This window comes from Phoca vitulina, unplaced genomic scaffold, assembly GCF_004348235.1.
Source record: "Phoca vitulina isolate PV1807 unplaced genomic scaffold, GSC_HSeal_1.0 scaffold88, whole genome shotgun sequence".
In the NCBI taxonomy this organism is placed as follows: domain Eukaryota; kingdom Metazoa; phylum Chordata; class Mammalia; order Carnivora; family Phocidae; genus Phoca; species Phoca vitulina.
The window spans coordinates 1,996,084-2,003,556 of NW_022589791.1; positions in this window are offsets into that span (position 1 = coordinate 1,996,084).

A 7,473-nucleotide genomic window follows, 5' to 3' on the forward strand; every position below is an offset into this window, starting at 1 on the left:
CCCCCCACTCCAGCAACCCTCAGTTTGTTTCCTGAGATTAAGAATCCCATTCTTTTTTATGGCTAATATCCATTGTGTGTGTGTGTGTGTGTGTGTGTGTGTGTGTGTACACACACACATACCACATCTTTTCAATCCATTCGTCTATTGATGGACACTGGGGTTGCTTCCATATCTTGGCTATTGTCAGTAATGGAGTACATATATCTTTTTGAGTTAGTGGTTTTGTTTTCTTTGGATAAATATCCAGTAGAGTAATCACTGGATCATATGATGATCCAGTGATTACTGGATCTTCCTCCTCATATGATCACTGGATCTTCCTCCTCATGTTTTCTTCTAGGGGTTTAGTTTCAAGTCTTATGTTTAAGTCTTTGATTCATTTTGAGTTAATTTTTGTGAATGGTGATGGTGGGAGTCTAATTTCATTTTTCTGTATGTGGCTTTCCAGGTTTCCCAGCACCATTTGTTGAAGAGGCTATCCTTTCTTCATTAGTGTACCTGATTCCCTTATCAATATTAGTTGACTGTCTATGTAGGGGTTTAATTCTGGGCTCTCTATTTGCTTCCACTGGTCTGTCTGTTTTTATGCTAGAACCATAATATTTTAATTATTATAGCTTTGTAGTAACAGTTTGAAAGCAGGAAGTGTGATGTTTCCGGGTGTTGTCTTCTTCTTTTTCTTCTTCTTCTTCTTCTTCTTCTTCTTCTTCTTCTTCTTCTTCTTCTTCTCCTTCTCCTTCTCCTCCTTCTCCTTCTCCTTCTCCTCCTTCTCCTTCTCCTTCTCCTTCTTCTTCTTCCTTCTCCTTCTTCTTCTTCTTCTTCTTCCTTCTTCTTCTTCTTCTTCTTTCTTCTTCTTCTTCTTCTTCTTCTTCTTCTTCTTCTTCTTCTTCTTTCTTCTTCTTCTTCTTCTTCTTCTTCTTCTTCTTCTTCTTCTTCTTCTTTCTTCTTCTTCTTCTTTCTTCTTCTTCTTCTTCTTCTGATTGTTTTTGCTCTTTGGGGTCTTTTGTGGTTCCATATGAATTTTAGGATTTTTTTTTCTCTGTGAACATTGCCATTGGGGTTTTTATAGGGATTGTACTGAATCTGTAGTTGGCTCTGGCTGGCATGGACATTTTAACAATATTAATTTTTCCAGTCCATAAACACATGATGTCCTTGTATTTGTTTTGTCTTCTTCAGTTTCTTTCAGTAGAGTGTTACAGTTTTCATTCTACAGATACTTCACTCCCCTGGTTAAATTTACTAGGTATTTTATTGTTTTGATTCTTTTGTTCATAGAATATCTTTTTCTATTTTTTCACTTTGAGTCTAAATGCATCCTTAATTCTGAAGTGGGTCTCTTATAGTTAGTAGATTATAGTTGGGTCTTGCTTTCTTTAAATACATCCAGTCACTTTGTGTCTTTTGATTAGTGAATTCAATCCATTTACATTTAGAATAATTACTGATATATAAGCACTTACTAATGCCATTTTATTAACTAATTTCTGAATGTTTTATATTTCCATTGTTTCTTTTTCTTTGTTTCTGCCCACTTTTGTCAATTGGTTTTCATGGTGGTATACTGTTTCCCCTTTCTTTGTCTTTTGTGAATCTACTCTAAGTTTTTGTTTTGTGGTTACCATGGAATTTACATAAAACATCTTATAGATAAGACTGATAACATTTTAGACTGATAACAACTTATCTTCAATCACCTATAAAGGCTTCAGCCTTTTACTCTTTGTGTTTGTATTAATGATGTCACAATTTACCTCTTCTTATGTTGTGTTTTTGTTAATAATTTATAGTAGCTATAGTTAACTTTACTACTATTTTCTTTTAATATTTGAACTATAGTTGAGTGGTTAATACACTGTCCTAATAAAGAGTTACATTCTTCTAAGTCTGACTGTATATTTTTCACCTTTACCTGTGTGTTGTGTACTTTCATATGTTTTCTCTGTGTTGTTGCAAATAGCAAGATTTCATTCTTTTTTTATGGATGTAATATTCCATTGTGTATATATACCACATCTTTACCATTCATCTATGGATGGACATGTGGGTTGTTCTATAATTTGGCTATTGTAAATACTGTTACAATAATCATAGGGGTGCATATATCTTTGAATTAGTGTTTCCTTATTCTTTGGGTAAATACCCAGTAGTGAAATTGCTGGATCATGTGGCATTTCTGTTTTTAATTATTTGAGGAACCTTCATACTGTTTTCCAGAGTGGCTGCACCAGTTTGCATTTCCAACAGCAGTGCACAAATGTTCCTTTTTCTCCACATCCTCTCCAGTGCTTGTTGTTTCTTGTGTTTTAGATTTTAACCATTCTGACAGGTAGGAGGTGATTGATACCTCATTGTGGTTGTGATTTGCATTTCCCTGATGATGAGGGATGTCGAACATCTTTTCATGTGTCTGTTGGCCATCTGGATTTCTTCTTTGGAGAAATGTCTGTTCATGTCTTCTGCCCATTTTTAAATTCAGTTATTTGGTTTTTTGGTATTGATTTTTATAAATTCTTTATGTATTTTGGATACTAACCCTTTATCAGATATGACATTTGCAAATATTTTCTCCCATTAAGTAGGTTGTCTTTTAGTTTTAATGATTGTTTCCTTTGCTATGCAGAAGCTTTTTATTTTGATGTAGTCCCCATAGTTTATTTTTACTTTTTTCCCCCCTTGCCTCAGGAAACATATCTAGAAAAATGTTGCTACTGCTGGTGTCAGAGAAATTACTGTCTGTGCCCTCTTCTAGGATTTTTATATTTTCATGTCTCACACTTAGGTATTTAATCAATTTTGGGTTAATTTTTGTGTATGGTGTAAGAAAGGGTCCAGTTTCATTCTATTGCATGTCGCTGTCCAGTTCTCCAACACCATTTGTTGAAGAGACTGTCTTTCCCCATCTTATATTCTTGCCTCCTTTATCAAAGAATAATTGACCATATAATCATGGTTTTATTTCTGGGCTCTTTATTCTGTTGCATTGATATATGTGTTTGTGCTGGTACCATACTGTTTTGATTACTACAGTTTTGTAATATATCTCAATATCCAACTTGTTAATGGTAATGATTTTTGTAATGTATTCTTAGATTTGGTTTACTAATATTTTGTTGAGGAGTTTTGCATCTATGTTCATTAGAGATATTGGCCTGTAGGTTTTGTTTTGTTTTGTTTTGTAGTGTCTTTATCTGGTTTTGATATCAGGCCAACCTCATAGAATGAATTTGAAAGCTTTCCTTCCTCTTCTATTTTTTAGAATAGTTTGAAAAGACTAGGTATTAACTCTTCTTTAAATGTTTGGTAAAATTCACCTGTGAAGCCATCTGGTCCTGGACTTTTGTTTGTCATGGGTTTTCTGATTATTGATTTAATTTCATTGCTGGTAATTGGTCTGTTCAAATTTTCTAATTATTCCTGAATCAGTTTTGGGAAGATTTATCTGTTTTTTTTCTAGTTTGTCCAATTTGTTGCCATATAATTTTTCATAATATTCTCTTATAATCCTTTGTATTTCTGTGGTGTTGGTTATTTCTTCTCTTTCATTTCTGATTTTATTTGAGTCTCTCTGTCTCTCTTTTTTTGATGAGTCTGACTAAATATTTATCAATTTTGTTGATCTTTTTAAAGAACCAGCTCCTCATTCCATTGATCTGCTATACTGTTATTTTAGTTTTTATTTCATTTATTTCTGCTTTAATCTTTATTATTTTCTTCTACTGGTTTTGGGTTTTGTTTTTTCCTCTTTTCCTCACTCCCTTAGGTGTAAGTTTAGGTTGTTTATTTGAGATTTTTCTTGCTTCTTGAGGTAGGCCTGTATTGCCATAAAATTCCCTCTTAGAACAGCTTTTGTTGCATCCCAAAGATTTGAGACTGTTGTGTTTTCCTTTTTCATTTTCTCCATGTGTTTTTGGATTTCCTCTTTGATTATTGGTTGATTCATTCATTGTTTAGTAGCATGTTATTTAACCTTCATATATTTGTATTGTTTCCAGATTTCTTCTTGTGGTTGATTTCTAGCTTCATAGGGTTGTGGTCAGAAAAGATGCATGGTATAACTAAGATCTTTTTGAATTTGTTAAGACTTGTTTTGTGGCCTATTATGTGATCCATTCTGGAGAATGTTCCATGTGTCCTTGAAAAGAGTTTGTATACTGCTGTTTTAGGATGGAATGTTCTGAATATGTCTGTTAAATCCGTCTGGTATAATGTGTTATTCAAAGCCACTGTTTCCTTGTTGATTTTCTGTTTGGATGATCTATTTATTGATGTAAGTAGGGTGTTACAGTTCCCTACTATTATTATATTACTATTGATTACTTCCTTTATGTTTGTTATTAGCTGCTTTATGTATTTGGGTGCTCCCATGTTGGGTGAATAAATATTTACAATTGTTATATCTTCTTGTTGGATTGTTTCCTTTATGATATATACTGTCCTTCTTTGTCTCTTGTTACTGTCTTTGTTTAAAGTCTGTTTTGTCTGATATAAGTATTGCTACCCTGGCTTTCTTTTCACTTCCACTTGTGTGGTAAGTGCTTTTCTACCCCTTCACTTTCAATATGCGTGTGTCTTTAGTTTCTGAAATGAGTCTCTTGTAGGCAGCATATAGATGGGTCTTGCTTTTGTATCCATTCAGTCACCTTATATCTTGTGATGGGAGCATTTAGTCCATTTATGTTCAAAATAATTATTTATAGATATGTACTTATTGCCATTTTGTTACTTGTTTTATGGTTGTTTTTGTATTTTTTCTCTGTTCCTTTATTCTCTTGCTTTCTTCTGTCACAGTTTGCTGGCTTTCTTTAGTGATATACTTGGATTCCTTTCTCTTTATTTTTTGCGTATCTATTGCCAGTTTTTGATTTGTGGTTATCATTAGGTTTATATATAACATCTTATGCATATAACAGTCTAAATTAAGTTGATGGTTGCTTAAGTTCAAACCCATTCTTTACTCCTCTCCCCCAATATTTTAGGTATATGGTGTCATAGTTTACATCCTTTTATTTTGTGAATCCCTTGACTGATTTTTATAGATATACTTACTTTTTTTTTTTTTTTAACTGCCTTTTACTGCTTTTGTGCTTTCTACTTTTCTTACTCCTACTTATGGTCTTTCCTTTTCACTCAAAGAGTTCCCTTCAACATTTCTTATAGGGCTGGTTTAGTGGTGATGAACTCCTTTAACTTTTGTTTGTCTAGGAAACTCTTTATCTCTCCTTCTATTCTGAATGCTAGCTTTACTGGTTAGAGTATTCTTGGCTTCAGGTTTTTCCCTTTCAGCATTTTGAATGTGTCATGGCACTCTCTCTGGCCTGCAAAGTTTCGGCTGAAAAATCAGCTGATAGGATTATGGGGTTTCCCTTGTATGTAACTATTTTCTTTTCTCTTGCTGCTTTTAAAATTCTCTATCATTACTTTCTGCCATTTTAATTACTATGTTTCTTGGTGTGGATTTTGTTGGGGACTCTCTGTGCCTTCTATATCTGGATTTCTGTTTTCTTCCCCGGTTTAGGGAAATTTTCAGTTATCATTTCTTCAAATAAATTGCCCCCTTTTCTGTCTTTTCTCCTTCTGGGACCCCTGTAATGTGAATGTTATTATGCTTGATGGTGTCACAGAGTTCCCTTAGTCTGTTTTCATTTTTTATTATTACTTTTTCTCTCTCTTGCTCAACTTGATTGCTTTCCATTACTCTGTCCTCCAGGTTCACTGATTGATTCTTCTGCTTTCTCTAGTCTACTATTTATTCCATCTAGTGTATTTTTAATTTCAGTTATTGAGTTCTTCATCTTTGATTTTTTTTAATGTTTTCTATGTCTTTGTTGAGGGTCTCACTGAGGTCTTCACTCTTTTCTCAAGTCCAGTAAGTATCTTTATGACCATTATTTTAAATTCCCTACCAAGCATATTATTATCTCCATTTCATTTAGCATTCTTGCTGTGATTTTGTCCTGTTCTTTCATTTGGGACATATTCCTTTGTATCCTCATTCTGTCTAAATGTCTGTGTCTGTTTCTATGTGTTAGGAAAGTCAGCAGTGTTCCTGCTCTTGAAAGTAGTGGCTCTATGACGAGTTCCTGTAGTGCCCTACAGTGGAGTGTCCCCTTCACCAGAACTTGGTGCTTCAGGGGTGTCTCCTATGTGTGTAGCCACCCAGTGTGTGGCTGAACTGCATTTGCCTTCAGTTCAGTCATCTGCAATGGCTCTCTTTGCCTGTTGTGGGCAGTGTTTGGTCCCTATGTCATTAGTGGGTCAGTCTGGGCCACCTTGGGCTTGAGTTGTGTCAGACTAGGCGTTTGCCAATGTTGCAGTAGTACCGAACTGCAAGGCGCTTTCCCTGTATTGTACCTTGAGAAGCATTTGTTGTTGGGCAGGACCTGCAGTCAGAGCAGATGTCTGCCCCCAATCCACTGCTGGGGCCAAAGTTGGATTGCTGTGTGGTTATCTTTCCCACTCCCCAGGGCAGGAGTCACTTTGGAGTGGTGCTGACCCCTGTCAGAGCTGTTTGCACACTGCCGGGCTTGTGGCACTGCTTTGGATGGGCTCTAGCCAAAGGCATATTGGAGGGGGGGCAGGTCTGCTGCATCTTAATGGGGGGCTGTTTGTTGTGCTATCTCTTCAAGGGCAGGGACTCTGACTTCCCAGCTCTCTCAGAGCTGAACCCACTGATTTTTAAAGTTCCAGGTGTTAAGCCCCACTGATTATTAGACCCCTATGGTTTTCAAAGGCAAATGTTATGGGGATTCATCTTCCCCGTGTGGGCCCCCTGTGGAGTTGCTCTTCTCCCCTCTCTGAGCCTGCAGCATCCCTCCCTCCTGCAGACAGTCCCATGGGACTGTTTAGCTCCCCACCACATCTCCACCCTTTCTACCCTCTAAGATGTGGCCTATTGTCTACATTTAGCTGTGGAGAATCTGTTCTGCCAGTCTTTAGGTTGTTTTCTGGGTTATTTACACTGATATGGGTGTTATCTAGTTGTATTTGTGGGAGGAGGTGAGCTTAGAATCCTCCTACTCTGCCATCTTTCCCGGAAGTCCCCTCAGCTGTTATTTCTTTTTTTTGTTGTTGTTGTTATTTCTTTAAATAGACTCTCTGCCCACTTCCCCTCTCTTCTCCTTCTGGAACCCAAATTATTATTATTTTGTCTTTCTGATGGAATTCCATAGCTCTTGTAGGCTTTCTTTACTCTTTTAAAATCTTAGTTCCCTTTTTTCTTTTATTTGTGTTATTTCAAAATTCCTATTGTCCAAGTCATTTATTTTTTCTTCCTCCTGGTCTGCCCTGCTACAGGCACTTTGTATTACATTTGTCATCTCATTCATAGAATTCTTTTGCTCCAGAATTGCTGTGTGGCTCTTTCAAATAATTTTAATATCTTTGTTTAAGAACTCATTTTGTTAATATACTTTATTCCTGATTTCATTGAATTGTTTTTTGGAGTTTTCTTGTAGCTTGTTGAGTTTC